The sequence below is a fragment of the Natator depressus genome, chromosome 1, assembly GCF_965152275.1.
Source record: "Natator depressus isolate rNatDep1 chromosome 1, rNatDep2.hap1, whole genome shotgun sequence".
Taxonomy (NCBI): Eukaryota; Metazoa; Chordata; order Testudines; family Cheloniidae; genus Natator; species Natator depressus.
In genome coordinates, this window is record NC_134234.1 from 53105452 (window position 1) to 53124183 (window position 18732).

Sequence of the window (18732 nt, forward strand, 5' to 3'; positions counted from 1 at the left end):
ATCTTCCTACCAACACTACAAAAAGAAGGATTCTGTGTGGACTCCTCCCAGAGGATGAAAGAACATAGAGTGGACTTCTACATAGAGTACTTCCAATGACGTGCACGGGCTGAAACTGTGGAAAAGCAGCATCACTTGTCTCATAACCTCAGCCATTCAGAACACAATGCCATCCACAGCCTCAAGAACAACTCTGACATCATAATCAAAAAGGCTGACAAAGGAGGTGTCGTCCGTCATGAATAGGTCGGCATATGAATGAGAGGCTGCTAGGCAGCTCTCTAACACCACATTCTACAGGCCATTACCCTCTGATCCCACTGAGGGTTACCAAAAGAAACGACACCATTTGCTCAAGAAACTCCCTGAAAAAGCACAGGAACAAATCTGCACAGATACACCCCTGGAACCCCGACCTGGGGTATTCTATCTGCTACCCAAGATCCATAAACCTGGAAATCCTGGACGCCCTGTCATCTCAGGCATTGGCACCCTGACAGCAGGATTGTCTGGCTATGTAGACTCTCTCCTCAGGCCCTATGCTACCAGCACTCCTAGCTGTCTTCGAGACACCACTGACTTCCTGAGGAAACTACAATCCATTGGTGATCTTCCAGAAAACACCATCCTGGCCACTATGGATGTAGAAGCCCTCTACACCAACATTCCACACAAAGATGGACTACAAGCCATCAGGAATGGTATCCCTGATAATGTCATGGCAAACCTGGTGGCTGAACTTTGTGACTTTGTCCTCACCCACAACTATTTCACATTTGGGGACAATGTATACCTTCAAGTCAGTGGCACTGCTATAGGTACCCACATGGCCCCACAGTATGCAAACATTTTAATGGCTGACTTAGAACAACGCTTCCTCAGCTCTCGTAGTAGTCCTTACTCTACTTACGCTACATTGATGACATCTTCATCATCTGGACCCATGGAAAAGAAGCCCTTGAGGAATTCCACCATGATTTCAACAATTTCCATCCCACCAACAACCTCAGCCTGGACCAGTCCACACAAGAGATCCACTTCCTGGACACTACAGTGCTAATAAGCGATGGTCAAATAAACACCACCCTATACCGGAAACCTACTGACCACTATACTTACCTACATGCCTCCAGCTTTCATCCAGACTACATCACAAGATCCATTGTCTACAGCCAAGCTCTAAGATACAACTGCATTTGCTCCAATCCCTCAGACAGAGACAAACACCTACAAGATCTCTATCAAGCGTTCTTAAAACTATAATAACCACCTGCTGAAGTAAAAAAACAGATTGACAGAGCCAGAAGAATACCCAGAAGTCACCTACTCCAGGACAGGCCCAACAAAGAAAGTAACAGAACGCCACTAGCCGTCACCTTCAGCCCCCAACTAAAACCTCTCCAGCACATCATCAAGGATCTACAACCTATCCTAAGGGACAATCCCTCAGTCTCACAGATCTTCGGAGACAGGCCAGTCCTCACTTACAGACAACCCCCCAACCTGAAGCAAATACTCACCAGCAATCACACACCACACAACAAAAACACTAACCCAGGAACCTATCCTTGCAACAAAGCCCGTTGCCAACTCTGTCCACATATCTATTCAAGGGACACCATCATAGTACCTAATCACATCAGCCACACTATCAGAGGCTCGTTCACCTGCACATCTACCAATATGATATATGCCATCATGTGCCAGCAATGCCCCTCTGCCATGTACATTGGCCAAACTGGACAATCTCTACACAAAAGAATAAATGGACACAAATCAGACATCAAGAATTATAACATTAAAAACCAGTCGGAGAACACTTCAACCTCCCTGGTCACTCAATTTCAGACCTAAAAGTTGCAATTCTCCAACAAAAAAACTTCAAAAACAGACTCCAACAAGAAACTGCAGAATTGGAATTAATTTGCAAACTGGACACCATTAAATTAGGCTTGAATAAAGACTGGGAGTGGATGGGTCGTTACACAAAGTAAAAACTATTTCCCCATGCTAATTTTCCCCTACTGTTTCTCATACCTTCTTGTCAACTGTTTGAAATGGGCCATCCTGATTATCACTACAAAAGTTTTTTTCGCCTTCTGATAATAGCTCACCTTGATTGATTAGTGTCATTACAGTTGGTATGGCAACACCCATTTTTTCATGTTCTCTGTGTTTATATATCTTCCTACTGTATTTTCCACTGCATGTATCCGATGAAGTAGGTTTTAGCCCATGAAAGATTATGCCCAAATAAATTTGTTAGTCTCTAAGGTGCCAGAAGTACTCCTCGTTTTTTTTTTTTTTTGCTGATTCAGACTAACATGGCTGCTACTCTGAAATTTGGAAGGTTGTTTCTTTCTGAGGGTTCTTTTGTTCTTCTCCTTTGACATTTTGTAGCTGCTGTCTTGCTTGCAGAGATGAGCTGTGCTGATTGTTGTAAAAGGTATGAGCACAGAGAGAGTGCTGCTTATTCAAGGCAGAGAGAGTTTTAGACCCCTCTCTCTAATTTCATGAAAGCCTCTTTTAGGGCTTGTTTAGATTTAAAATTGGCTGATGATATCCTTTCATTGGCTCCATGCTTTTTTGTGGGTTGTTTTTGGTGACATCTTCAGCTCCTGAATATGCAGTCTGTTTGAGGAATGTGCATCAGACTTGCAATTAGAATGGACCACCAGGTCTGCTTTAGATAAGTTTTAAAGAAGCTATCTATTTAAATATTAACTCTTCTCAGTGCTCTAAAATCCACACGGTTACTCAGATTGCCTTGACTTTTGTTTGTTTGTATCTTATGCTGGGAGATTTTTAGCACATCCCTTTTAAAGTTAGCATTTTAACTTTTTTTTTTATTCAGTACATTTTCTAAAATATTTCTTCAGTTTCATTAGGGATGAATAGGAATTGAAATTCTGTTTTTAAAAAGTCCAAACAATCCTGTTTTTCACATAAAAGATTTTAGTTCTTAAAGTAGCCCCTTGAAATTAAGTAATTCTCAGAGAGTCTTCAAACCCAAATTAATATGCAAACTAGATACCATTAACTTGGGTTTGAATAGAGACTGGGAGTGGCTGGGTCATTACACATATTGAATCTATTTCCCCATGTTAAGTATCCTCACACCTTCTTGTCAACTGTCTAAATGGGCCATCTTGATTATCACTACAAAAGCTCCTCTTAATTAATAAGCCTCTTACAGTTTGTATGGCAACTTCCACCTTCTCTGTATGTATATATATATATATATATATATATATATATATATATATCTTCTTACTATATGTTCCATTCTATGCATCTGATGAAGTGGGCTGTAGCCCACAAAAGCTTATTCTCTGATAAATTTGTTAGTCTCTAAGGTGCCACAAGTACTCCTGTTCTTTTTGCAAACCCAAATAAACATTCAAGAAGTCATTGTTGCTTTTTTTAAACAATCATTGCAGAGGTGATTTTTTTTTGCCTTTCTGAATTGAGTGAGGGAATTTCTTAAGTATAGTCAAACAATTAATTTTTTCCCATTAATATAAATATTCTGTAGTTAAATGGATTTTGTATCAGTAATCAATTTAGTAAGGTTATTAGATTCCACATTGCTATGTAAAGCATTTTACCATCTGTATAACAATGACATTATGAAATTATATTACAAGCCTTGTCGTTAGCTAAAATATATGTATATATGCATTTCAAGAGGGCTTGCCATTTTAACATTTAAGAGCTAAACATGTTTTCTACAAAACATTTCCCAGCTGTACTTTTTTTTTCTTACAGTTTTCAGCATAAGGCATCTTAAAGTGCTAATAAAAGCATTTGTTTCCATAAGAATTTTGTAGTGTTTGAATTGTTTTTTGTTGTGGATTTTTTGTTTGTTTTTCCCCATAGGCAGGGATGCAAAGAAATCTACTTTATGACTTCATTTATGGTCTTAATAAACACATTGTTACATTCCTTTTTGAGGTATCACAAATAAGGAACACTTTTACCTTCTTTTACTCAATTAGCTCTGTTTATGTTTTCCTGACATAAGGATTATCTATATATCAAACTGATACCTCATACAAGGGAAGGGTTTTTTTTTTAACATTACTTTTGTTTTTGTTTTTGTCCGTCTTTTGATCCAAACTCTCCTTAGAGTTATGATCCACCATAGCATTCACGACTTGCAACTAAAACTCCTTGTTCAATATTTTATACAAAACACAAATCATAATGATAATTGGTTATATTTTTCAACCATAGTATTAAAGCCAACAACATGGACTTAAAGTAAAACAGGAATTATGCAAAATGAATTTTAGGTTTTGTATAAATGCTTTTAGGGGTAGTAAAAACATGGTGTAAATTTTCTTACCTCCTGGAGAGTCGGTCATATTGATAAACAATAGAATTCCTAGAGATTTTCTTAGTTTGGACATTTCATATAATTAAATAAGCAAAAATATAAGCATGCGAAATACTTTTCTCCAAGCATCATGTAACAAGTTAATTGCAGGTATTTTTTTACATTCAGTAAAGGCCCAGGAAAGTTTGTAATGACATAACATTTCAAAAAAACACATTATTATTATGAATAACCATTTTTGCATCAATATTGAGATTTCTCTGCCATACAGCCCAAATCAGCAGAATGCTTAAACTTGTGCCAACCATGTACTGCAATGTACTGTTTTTAACAGGACTTCAGCAGGTACTTAAAGTTCAGTACCTGTTCAACTTTTGGCTTCATAAGGATGGACTTAAGCATGTACTTAAGTGCTTTGCTGAATTGGGGACTGTGATGGAGCAGAAAAATCTCACACCAGCAGAAAAGGGGTTAAAGAGAATTTATGGGCCTAGCTAGCCCCACTCTGCTACACCTGCAGCCAATGCCAGACCAGGAAGGGGAAAAAAAGGAGAGAACCCAGCTCAGTTCAGGGCTGGCTGGTAAAGAGGCAGTAGGTAGCTCTGCCTCTCTATGTGAGGGGAGCATCACTACAAGACAGATTGCTGCTGGGGGAGAAGTACTGCGTCCCTAACTGAGGGAGACTGGGGATCACCTAGCAGTGAATCAACTTAACTCTTTTGACTTGAAGGACATTGTGGATGGAGGCCCCTCCAACCTTACATCTGCCTCTGCCCATGGAGATGCTGCAAAAGGTCCACAAGGGGGTGCTGCTTTAGGTGAGCCCCTGCAGACTGTTTTGATGATAGGGACCATGTCGCAAGCTGAAGGGACACAGGTAGAAAATAGCCCAGGGCAGTGGATTTGGCCTTGCTGCTGCGGGATTCTACTGCTATTGCTTCCCACAGGGCCCTGGGCTGGGACCTGGTGGAGAGGGAGGATCTGGTCCCCCACCATGCCCCCTTAAGGGCTGAGACCCAGATGTGGGTGAGGGGATTCCTCAAGATTCCTGGTCTAAGGTCAGGAATCAGGCACCTCTGCTGCCTGGTCAGACAAGTAAGGGTCTGGAAGTCCGATGTGCTCACAACGAGGCCACCTGGCTGTCTGAGCACCCTATCACAAGGACATATCTCCCCTTTTGCTTATACCAGCATTTTAAGATGCATTGAATATGAAATTCCCTGTCTATATTTATAAAAAACCCTAAATTATTCTCTATCACATAATAAAACTCTTAATATATTTTATGATTTTTACAGCAGTGTTAACTCACCAGTTCTACCTATCGTATATGAAGGTAGACGTTTGACTGTATAATAAGTGATCCAAAGTACTCCATATGTGCAATGGGGGTGCACGAAAAGTACTACGTAAACCTTAAATTATGCTTTTCCTAGGGTGGTTCAGGAAAAGGCACATGCTTAAATCCCACTGAAGTAAATGGGATTTAAGCATGTGTTTAATTTTAAGCTTGAAATTAAACATGTGCTTAAGTCCCATTTACTTCAGTGGGATTTAAGCACGTGCCTAAGCGCCCTTCCTGAACATGGATGTCTTCTAAAAATCATCACTTCAATATTATATTACAAACTGTTTCTTATGTTACTTTCCTAGAATTTTTTTGAAGGAAATTACTATATTATTTTTTTCAAACAGATATTACTGTGCAATTCCACAGTTGAAACATTACACAACAGCAGGAGTCCACCATGAAACAGCAGCACAAAACTGCAAACTAGATAAATATCATTACAGTCAAATTATGGCCCTCAAATATAGAGGAACATACATGCTATCTGCTCATATATATGGGCAGGAGTACTTCTTAATGTATGCGCATTAGCAGTTTTTTCAAGATACCCGTGTATCTAAGATAACATGTATCTTCCAGCTATGAGACAGTCAGTCAACTATAGAAATGTTAGTAAAATACAGTAATAAAAATAGAGAGAATACTTTTTATCTTTCATTTGGCTAAAGATTTGTAGGTTAGTTAAATCTCTTGTTTTCTTTTAGGTCAGTTGATGATTAATTCCATTTGCACAATTATTTTCCATCTTTATACATTAATGTGTAATGAAAAGCAGAAATGTCATAGACTGATGATAAAATTTGACCTAACGATCCTGCATCATCTGTTTAAATTTCATTTCTTAAATTATTCTTATGACAGTATGACCAGATAATACTCTTCTTTTGGTCAAGCAAAGCAAGGTCCAACACTCAACTTGATAACGTTTCTGTTTGTGCATCTGATCAGTTCCAAAATGTTAACTCATTGTACATAGTGGAGCCATGAGGTATGTGATTACTTAACATTTATATGATAGCGCCTCACGGCCTGAACTAGGATAAGGTCCTATTTGTGCAGTTGGCATAAAGCCCCGCCTTCATGTATCCTAGCACAGAGGATACTCTTGTAAAGAAAAACTTGGCTTAATGCCACTTTGAAAGAACTCCTATAAATAAAAGATCTGCAGAGTAGCTGAGCAGGCTGCATTCTCCTTACTCCAGATTGTTGTATCAAGAGCAGGTAAGCACTACGCTCAAGCTGAATACTTGACAGCCGCTTACTCTGCATTACCATCAAGCCAATTCTGTATCTCCACAGTATCATATTCTATGGTCTTGTCTATAACAGAGATTTCAGCCACTGGTGTAGCTGCAGCAGTGCAAACCTCCAGTTTAGACACAGTGGTGCTGCTCACTTCAGTTTGAAACCAAGGTAAGCAGCGCTAGTGCAAACAGAATTTTACATGTTTGAATTGTGTTTATACTTATGGTTTGCATTGATGGTTGAAATGCCAGTGTAGAGAGAGCTTAGTTCAGGGCTTATATATACTACCACACAGTTTGAACTGGAAGGAAGTGAATAGCAGTGTACAACTGCACACCACAGTGCTGCACTATAACTCCCCCCACCCCCAATGGACGCTGCAGGCATGAACTAAAAGGTTCCTAGTTCATGTTAACATAGTCCTTTTCAAACAGTCCTACATTAATGCAAACTAAGAACCTTTTAGTTCACATCTGCAGTGTCCACACGGGGAAGTTGCAGTGCAACATGCTGGTGCACACTGCTATTCACATCCCCTAGTCCAAACTGCAGGGCAGTGTAGACAAAGCCTTATTTGCTAAGGGCCAGATTCTGCAGATGCAATTCAGGATCAGATAAATTATGCAACTGCCAGTTTCTGATACTTTGTACTTCCAGAGGCTACAGAATTGAGTAATGGAGGAAGGAACTACTAAACCTGAGTAAGAGTATCAGAATCTAGCCTTACATAGAGATTGATTGCTGATTTCCAATGAGTTCCAAAAGTCTGATTACTTGTGAATGACACTTACTGCTGTTGATGGTTATCATCTCGAAAATTCCACTCATGATGTAGATTACTCATTCTGTTTAAACCATTGCATCCCACCAGGAGTCTTTTCTAGTTACGTTCTACAAGGAACATTTCATATTGTGTTTTTAATGTATACTCTGCTTTGTGTAAAGCTGGCCACAAAATTATATACAGAATGGCTGCTTCAACTTTCTTCACCCTTCCTTTACTTAAACTACTTATTATACATCTGCGGTTGATGTTTCTCTGTTTATAGATTCAGGAGAAAAATCTAAACTGTCTTTCCCTGTTATATAATTCAGCTGAGTAACATTAATAATTACTGCCTCAAATACAATTACTGGGCCTTGCTATCCAGTCCTTTAAAATTTAGCCTCCTGTGGCAGTTTTATGACCATTAATAACATGTAAAAATAACATATGTCATGCCAGACAAGACGACTTGTGGTCTACATTGAAATAGCAGTTCCTATGATAGTTTTTTTTATCCTTTGCTGGATCTATGACAAACTCCCTTCTGTGTTATCAATATTGGTATAATATTGAATACTGGACAAACACTAATTAAAGGACTCTTAATGTTTAAAGAAGTCAATATTTTTGTTTGAATTGGCTACCTCTGGAAAAAAATCTAAGCTTTCACTGCCTTTACTAAACATGTATGTAGGAACTTTAGATAAAACTATCAGGAGAGCCTAAACCCCATTTTCAAAATGACTTAAGCACTTAGGCTCCTAAGGCTCATATAACTCAAAATCAGCAGTCACTTTCCCCCCCTCACACTTTCTAAAAAATAATTCACCATTCATCTGAGACAATCAATGTGGAGCTTTAGCTACACAGGTATTTTTGACAATAATCTGAGCAAATGAAAATAAGGTTCTAGAGTGAATGGCACTTTGCTGGAACTATAGCATGTGACCAGTAGTAGAGCTGGGGAAATACACCAACAATTAACACCTGTCTATGCAGTAGGGTAATGTGCACTATAGGGGTGTGATTTCTAAAGCGCACCAATATGTTGTGCATTAATTGGTCCATGTGGATTCTGCTGGCGTGCACTAAAGGTTTCCCAGTGTGCTTTAACATAGCACTGTTAATGGCAACCAGCAGGCTCTACATGGACCAATTAATGCATAACATGTTAGTACAATTTAGAAATGACAGCAATGTAGAGCACATTACATCTCTGTGTAGATAAGCCCTTAGTTCTGTAGATTTATTATTAATAAAACCTGTGAATTCACTTTGCTGTTATCCATTATCCTTTTATTTGCTTTATTTATGAACATTCAAGTGAGTGAGGTCTCATTCACAAGAATCATAGAATCATAGAATATCAGGGTTGGAAGGGACCTCAGGAGGTCATCTAGTCCAACCCCCTGCTCAAAGCAGGACCAATCCCCAATTAAATCATCCCAGCCAGGGCTTTGTCAAGCCTGACCTTAAAAACTTCCAAGGAAGGAGATTCTACCACCTCCCTAGGTAACGCATTCCAGTGTTTGACCACCCTCCTAGTGAAATTTTTTTTCCTAATATCCAACCTAAACCTCCTCCGCTGCAACTTGAGACCATTACTCCTTGTCCTGTCCTCTTCTACCACTGAGAATAATCTAGAACCATCCTCTCTGGAACCACCTCTCAGGTAGTTGAAAGCAGCTATCAAATCCCCCCTCATTATATTCATCTTAGGGTATGAATATAATGTGTTCCTTTAATTAGACCAGTATAGTTAAAGGAACACAATATTAAGTGGTACAGCCATCTAGCGTGGATGTAGTTTTATTGATATAAAGCTATTCCTGTATGAGAAGGAGAATGAGTGCTATTGCTATAAGGCACCCTTTATACTGGCATGACTTCCTACAGGATGGCGATTGTACCACTTTAACTATATCAGTAAGTCTAAATTAATCAAGTTATACAGTACAAAATCTGTGTAGAGCTAAAGCAGTATGAACACCAGACTAAGTAATTACTTGTGAGAGTTTGTATATCGGAAGAGCTGTTGCAGCTGCTTTGGAAAGCTTTTTTTATTTACACAAGATTTCTTAATTAGCAGCAGAGAGAAATTTGTGTATAATAAAAAAAAAAAACAACACTTGTGACGTGACGAGGAAAAGGGACTCCGGTTTATGAACCACAGTTCGTTCAATCAAGGAACAAAAATAATACCTTGTGATTTAGAGGGCCATTTACATGACAGAAATAACAAACCACAACTACTCAATTCACGTACAATCCACAGTATTTGAATTTCTTCAGACAAATATCCATTGAAGAATTGTGAACTAAGAAGTAGGAAACAAAGAGTAGGAATACACGGTCCATTTTCAGAATGGAGAGAGGTAAATGGTGGGGGGTGGGCGGGCAGTCCCCCAACCATCTGTACTGGTACCAGTGCTATTAAACATATTCATAAATGATCTGGTTCTCCTCTGCAGGCAGGGAGTGTGAGGAGAGTGATTCAACTGCAATGGCAGGTCCCTGGGAAGGGACTGGGGTGTGACCAGCCTGAGACGCAGGTGCCCAAAGGGGATGAGTATTCCAGGGAACACCTCAGGGAGCATCTCATTGCAGCCAGGCTCCATGGGCAGAGGCCAGCTCCAGGGGGTGTTGCCAGCCAGCACCGAGCTCCTTGAGGGCAGAGGCAAGAGCATGTCAGGGGCGCAGCTCAGAGCTGTACCACCCACCCTGCCTGGGGAACTCATGGCTGTGCAGAGGTGGCCTGGCTTGGGGAGCAGCGCCCCAGCCAGTGCCCCGGCTCCCACAGCATGGAAAACCTGGGGCCTTAGCAGACCGGGCGGCTCCCACCACCTTCCGATCTGCTGGGTTCCTAGCGGGATGTGCCCCACAGTTTGAAAATATCTGTGCTAAATGGGAGGCAGAAATCTGGGCGGGTACGTGATCCCACTGACCACCTCACGCATCACCTCTAGGGGGCACAAGTATGATTGCTTGTCATGGGCACTAAAATGCTTAGTTACAGTTCTGCTAGATCTCTCTCAATTCCCCATTTCATTCAACTTTTGTCAAGTTTGGCCAATTATTAGTTGATGAGGATACTGACAGTTTGGATTATCTCTTCACCTCCATAGCATACACACAAGGAACTGACTTCTAAAGAGAGAAAAACATGAAAAAGGTGCTAAATTCCGAGATGGAGAAAGCACAACAGGGAAAACATTCTTGACTGAATCATCAAGAAGATACAAGATCCGCCTTATAGTTAATATTAAGAGGTAAAAGGACAATTAGTGCATTCTTCTGGAGCTGACATATGGTTTACAAAAATGAACAGAACTTGATACTAAAGAAAAACAAAATCTGTGAATTTAATACCATTGGCAGAGAGCAGTAATAGTTTCAGGATATAAAATCACTATTTGCCTGGTGTTTGGTTAATCATTGCCTTCAGGTGCAGCAGAAGGAGGCACTGATGATATAATTTGATCATCTTCTCTACTTTTCTCTCTTTTCAGATAGTGATGACTTGTTGTGGGAAACTTGATTGACAGGCTTTAGGCCTATTCTGATCTCAGTGACACCAGTTTCATACCTGTGTGACACGGTTAACTTCAGTGCAGTTTCTCCTGGCTTAGAAGACTCCATTTGATCTGTTAACGTCCAATGAAAGGTAGTCTCCTTTGGGGCTTTCATCTCACGGAAGAGGGGTTGTTGGGAATCTGGATCCCTGCTACTAGAATAGCCTGAACATAGTGGTAATCTCTCCCGTCACAGCTCCCAGCATCAGCCTGGGTTCCTGGTGCAACCTACAGCTCATTCCCCACTTTTTCCTAGGCTACCAGAGTCCTTTTAAATTATTCATCCAACAGGACTATGCCCTGGTGGGGGTCACCCTAGCTCAGTATTGCTCTATTCCTTTCCTGGGTTCAATGTGGGTTCTGTAGACCCCATTAGAATTCAAGAAGGCAAAGTCAAAGAAATGCATCTTGAACTTGTAGCAGGAGGTGATAACATTTGTGATGGTCCTTAATTCCTTTGAGAGTTTGTTCCACAGTCTTGGTCCAGCCCTTACCGTTGTTATAGAGAACAGTGGAGTTGTTAACCTCAGTCTTCATCCCAGGTGGTCTTTTGGATAATCCTGGGCTTGGGCCATTGAGTGCCTTCAAGTTAAGGACTCATACCTTGAACTTGATTCTGTATCTCATGGAAAGCCTGTGAAAAGAGCAGAGGACAGATCTGATGAGTTTTTGCTGCTGAACAACACACTAGAGTGTTCTATACTAGGTGTAGTTTCCTAAGGGCCAAAGGCTTCATGCCCACCTATGTTGGATTTATGTGATCCAGGCAGAAAGTGATGAAGGCATAGCTAACTGAGTCTAGGTCATTTTCCACTGGGATGGGATAGAATCTCCTAGCCATCAGGAGGAAGTAGAAATCGTTACTCATGGATGCTGCTATATGAGCACTGCCTGTCAGCAAGAACCCAAGAGCACTCCCTTAAGCTACAAACTGAATTGACTGATTATAGGTATAAGCCTTCAGCCAAAGGATACTAATCTATGGCTCCAAACTCTTCAAAGTGCTTTCCTTGTCCCAGCAGCATAACCTGTCTTGCACAAGTTCAGCTTCAGCAAGCTGTTTTTCATCTATAAGCTGATCTTGTCCAAGCATTGGGCCCTCCTGATGGTACTGGTGTGGTCATATATGGTGAAAGATAGGTAGAGTTGTGTGTCAGCTGCATATTGCTGGCACTTCAGTCCATGTCGTCTGACCAGTTCATTTAGTGGCTCCGTGTAGATGTTGAACATGACCAGAGAGAAAATTGATCCTTGTGGAAGTGAGGCAAGTGAGGAGATGAGGTTTTGGGCTTTTATAACTGCGGCCTTGTTGATGTACGCGTTGAAATCTCCCAGGACCAGTCTGGGCTAATATGGCGGCAAAACAACAATGGAAAAGTGTCAGTGAGCTCCTTTATGAGGTCTTTAGGCTGTGGTGGTCTGTAAATGAGATCTGTGTTACCTTTGGCTCAGGTTTCTATTGTTAGATTCACAAATTCAAATGAACTTATCTTACCTGAGGCATCTCCCTTGGGTCTGATATTTGCAGAGAAGGTGAACGCAGTGTGTCTGCCTTCTTGTACTGTCTGGGTCTGTGACGTATCAAATATCTGTGGGCTAGCACAGATCTTACAGTGTCATCTAGGTTGTATATTGTTTACTGTTTGCAGGCAGGAGATCTTAAATTGATCAGATTAGTTTTAGTTCATGTTGATTTGTGCTGTCTGCTTCCAGCTTGTGTCTAGGTAATTGTCTTGTTCAGGGTATAGGAGTTAGATGTCTGGAATATGGTTTTATGCTCTTTTGTTTCTTTAGATCGTTCCTCCCTATTTGGACTGTGATAAATGAAGTAGTGCAAGAAGATGATCTGAATGGAGAACAGTTGTTTAGGTCACCAAATGCCCTGGGAAAGGTAGGTGTGATGGATGCCTTTTGGAACCGTAATCTGGTTGAGCCCCAGAAACGGGGGTATCTGGACTGATCTGTTCCTGGATTAGTGAAGGTATGTTGGTGGCATAACAGCAATGGAAATAATAATATAGTGACAATAATAATAATAATAGGTAGTGATGAACTCAATGAAAAGGGGGTGTCATGAGCATCAGGACTCCATTTCCTTGCAAGGAAGGATTTGTAGAAGGAATGCATGGAAACAAAAAACAAACAGGATAAAAGTCAACCTTCATAACTGTCAAATCAGTGATAGAAGATGTGAAAACAAAAGAAGTTAACCCCCTAAAAATGGTGGAATGGATAAAATGAGGTGTTGGTGACATACAAAAAGCTAAAATAATGCAGGGTGGAGATCTAGTGATAGAATGTACTTAGAAGGAGTAAGCTGAAATACTTCTTAAATGTGTAACATTAAGGAAAATGAAAATTATTTGTGAACTGCCTAAATTCCTGATGGAAGCAAGAAGGGTTATGTATGGAGTGCTGCTAGAATTGTCTGAGGATGACTTCAAAAAGAGTATAGGTGAAGATGAAGTATTGTTTGCTAAATGGTTACTTAGTAGGAGAGAGGGAGAAAACCAGCCATCTATGACTGTACGCGTAACACTTAAAGGTGGCACACTTTCACACAGGATCCATATGGGGCATCAGTCTTTCCAGGTTAAACCATATATTCCCCTCTATCCCTCCTGGGTGAAGTACTATAATTGTGAAAGGTTTGGACATGCAAGTGCCATTTGTAAGGGACTAATGAGTGGAGGAAATCACTTATGAGAACTGTGTAGAAGGGACAGAACCGAAATGCAGGAATAATCAGGGAAAACACAGAGCAACATGTGAAGAACGTGCTAAAGAAATACAACAATTAAAATCGTTCAGAAAGTGTCATACGTGGAGGCTACCCACTGCAGAAAATAGAAAAAGAAGAATACTCAAGTAAGAAAAAACGTACAGGGGAAGGAAAATACATGACTGGTCAGGGAGGAGAATATGAGAGGAATGGAAGATGATATATTGCATGTAGGTAAAGAAAAATTGATAGTGTTCATTATAGAAGTAATTAACTCCACCTTGCAGATGGGGAAAAAACTGAGAGGATTAAAATCATAGAAAAAGCAAAGAAAAATATCTAAAGACTGCATTCACATGATTTTAAATTAAAGCAATAATACAGCTTAAATAGTATGGTTTTAATGACCCTTAGCTGGAATTTACATAGTTTAATAATGCAAGGACAAGCATTTCAGAAAGCCATCTTTAAAATGGGGGGAAAAAGTCTGATGTAAAATGGGTGCAAGAAACATGGCTAATAAATAAACTTATGTTCAATCTACCTGGATATGATAAACTCCAGAGGGATCGAGAGGCTCCAGAGGGATCGAGAGGTCATAATGGATTTGCAGACACTGAGTTTTGAACATAATGTTACTGAGATTCCCATGCAGGAAAAAAACACATGTATGGATTTATAATCTACTTAAAAATAATTATTTTAGAATTAAAAAAACTAGTTAATGTCAAAACCCCACTGATAATTTGCAGAGACTTTGATCATCATAATGAACTATGGAGAAGTAAGAAAATTGACCTAAATACTAAATGCTTAGAACAATTTATTGATATGCATAATCTTGTAACATTGAATACAGGTGCGCCTACTAGAGTTACTTCAGTGGATGGATACATTTCAGTTTTTAATTTGTGGCAATTCCCAAAACCTACAGCTAGTAAATGCAGCTAGTAAAATTATAAAGAAAACGTAATGGGAAGTGATCACTTCCATATACTTATTGAGTACCAAAGCCAAGGAAATGTCAAAAACACAAAAAATTATTCCTAACTGGAATTTTTGGAAAGCTGATTGGAATCTTTTCAAGATTAAATGTGATGAATATTTATGTAGTAACTGTACAAGTGATAACCTAGGAGAATTCTATAACATAATAAAAGCTGATTTGTCCATCTACAAATCATCAAATTCCTCCAATTTAGAAATCAGGTTCTCTGATGGAATGAGGATTGCAAATTAGCAATCAAGAAAAGAAATAAGTCATGCAAGAAACCAAAACACACAATGAATAGTAAAGACTTACTTATAAAAGATGTAAGGTGGCACATAAAGGATTATTAAAAAAACAAAAAAAAAGAGAGCTGGCAAATTGAACACAAAAGATTCAAAGCTTTTTGGAAATATATAAGCAATTTCAAAGAACTGATGGAATTCAAAGTAAATGTATAACTGGTCTTATTATAAACAATGAAATTGAGGTCTCCATCTTAGAAAAGGCAGACATTTTAGCAAAAGAGTTCCAAAATATCAGTATAAATCAAAATAGTATGTTTCATGGGGGCAGGAAAGAGGTTCATCGAGGAGAACTCTGAACTATTAAATGCCGGGAGAGAATATACCGATGATGTGTTAAGTTTTAGTATGCAGTAGCTTATTGCAGCCATTAGAAAAAGGAAAGAGACAGCTCCAGGTACTGTACTCCAGATACTGTAAGTAATTAAATGCTTCAACAGTTGTCTGAAGGGAGTCTAAAAATTCTATTGTGTTTATGTAACGATGTATGGGAAAAAGGACTGCTGCCTATAGAATGGAAACAAGCATTGGTGATAGTAATTAGGAAACCAGGCAAGGTATATACAAAACCTGATGCTTATTGTCTGTTACCCTCAGATAATGTGTGGGGAAATTCATGGAAAAAATGATAAATGTAAGACTAGTGGAATACTTGGAGAAAAATGACATTATAAGTGAGGTACAAAGTGGCTTCAGAAGAGGAAGATGCACAGTTGACCATATAATGGGACTAGAAATGGAGGTACAAAACAAGCATTAGGACTAGGAACTTTAGGGTAAGTCTTCATGGACATTGAAAAAGCATATGGCATACTATGGAAGGAAGGCCTCATATATAAAATAGCCAACATTGGAATAAAAGGGAGATTTTTTTGGTGGATAAGGGACTTTTTAAGTGACAGGCTTATGCAAAACAAAGTGGGAACAGCTTTATCAAAAATCTACAGGCTTACAAATAGAATTCCACAAAAGAGTATCATCAGCCCTTCTTTCATTTCCATTATGATAAATGACCTGTCAGAAAGCGTGCAGGCAGGAATTGGTATTTTCCTTTTTGCAGATGGAATTGGTATTTTCCTTTTTGCAGATGACAGTGCCATGGAAAAGACAAATTAGGCACTCCAGAGAATTTACAAGAGGGGGAAATGATTTGGGATATAAATTCTCACTTGCAAACACTAATGAAAGAAGATTAGGGAAGACTGGGACTCGTTTCTTTATGGTGAAAAAATTCAGATAGTTCAAACGTTTCTGTTCCTAGGAGTAGTGTTTGATAATAAATTAACTTGAGAAGGTCACATAGATAATATCATACAAAAGTGTAAAAATCGGATGAACTTACCAAAAGTGTAACTGGAAACAAGTGGGGTGCAGATATGAAGGTATTGATGATGACGTATAGAGCACGGATAAGACTAATTTTAAACTATGGATGCCAAGCTTTTGGTTCAGCCTCAGAAACAACTGTTAGAAACTTGGAACTGTGCCATGTCCAAGCTCTGTGACTGGCATTTGGCACAATGATAACAGCAGCAGTGTGTGTGTGCTGTAAATAGCCACTGGAGAAGCATCTGTAAATCTAAGGCTGAAACGATTAGATCTAACCTTTTGGGCAAAGGTAAAAGGGAATCATGAAAATAGAAGTACACAACAGATTTATGAGGATTGCTGGGACCTTAGTAGACAAAATGCTATGGATTGCCACAGACTTCCTCATGCTATCAGGGTCAAAAACTGGGTAAAGGGTATATGGGAAAAAAAGAAAAAAAGTGAGAGAAGTAAAAAAATTTCATCATGGGAAATCAAATTATAGCTGGACAGTTTTCCCCCATTTGTGGATCTGGAATTTTATGAAAAAAACAAGGGAAGGAAAAACACATTATGACCAATGAAATTTCCGAATTTATTTATGAAAAATGGGGACAACTTTGTCAAGTCTATATAGCTGGATCAAAAGATGATGGCATGAGTGGGAACAGCCTTCTGTGCTCCTAGTCTTGGAATCCAGAAATCTAAAAAGCTATCAAATTATGTGACCATTCTGATTGCTGAACTAATGGGGGTGATGCTGGCACTAACCGGGATTAGAGATGTGTGACTGGCTACATCTGTAACTGTATCTGATTCCTTGTGAGGCATTATGACAATCAGAATGGGGACTTTGGAAAGCAAAAATGACCGAAGTGAAATAATGTTCCTAACTATGGAAATAATGAAAGCAGGTATCCATGTAACAATAAGATTGTGTGACGGGGTCTTACCACACCCTGCCCCAGAAAAGGAGCAGTGAAGGTGAGTCCTCCAGGCCTGCCTAGAAAGGCTGCATGGAAGCAGCCAATTGGAGTGCAGCAGGCTCAATTAAAAGGGTCTGTATGGACTGAGCAGGTCAGTTTCTGGCTGAGGCCAGAAAAGCACTCCAGGCAAACAGGGAACAGACAGAGATCCCAAGGACCATAAGCTTAAGGTAACATGCTGCAGCAGCAACTGTTAAAGGAATCAGCACATCGTTGCTATTTGTAAGGTCCCTGGGTTGGGACCTGGATTAGTGGGTGGGTGTGGATCCCCACACTGGCCACTGGAGAAGTGGCCAAAGCCCAGAGAAGGGCACAAGTTTTGTTCGGGAGCTCAAGCAAAGGGCTGGATCTTCCACTCTCTGGTGTAGGAGACAGGCTGGAGAGGGGAACCAACAAGAAGGAGTGCCAAAGCAGGCGGCTTAGAGGAACTCACGCATTGAGTGGTGGAACAGCAGGAAGAGTTGCAGAAATCCCTCCAAGTGTTTCAGCAGGCCCTGTGACAAGAGAAATAGTCCCTGTTATCCTGGCAGGCAGCACCTACAGCAATTCAGTACGGGTCAGGCGCAGGTGCAACAACAGCTTGGAGAATATGGTGAGTCCCAGACAGGGAGCGATAATCTGGCAGTGGGCATAAGGCTGTGCAAAATGGGCCTTACAGATGATCAAGACACCTTTTTGTTAACATTTGAGAGGATGTCATCAAGAGTAGGCTGGAAGAAGAGGGCATAGGTCCTCTAACTGGCTCCCTAACTCTTGGGAGAGGCACAAAGTATGTATATGGCACTGGGAGTGGTTCACAAGCTGCTGACTGGTATACTGAAGCAGCCATTCTAGATCAAAGGAGACTACCTGCCAAATGGTACAGATGTTTTGGTCAGTAAGATGGTCGGGGGGATATGAGCTAGGGCCTTTGCCCACAAAGTATCACTGGGCCAGTAGGTGGCTGAGGCCAGATGACAGAGGAATTGGGGAGGTCATGGATTCTATTATTTTGAAGCAACTATTACAGAGACTCCCTGAGGTCACTAGGGTTTGGGTGCAATACCAACATTGCCATAAAATTCACTGAAGAGTTTGTGGAGGTGTGCATCCCGAATAAACCAACCCATCCATGTAGAGAACACAATCCAGGGCAGAAAGATGGGGAGCC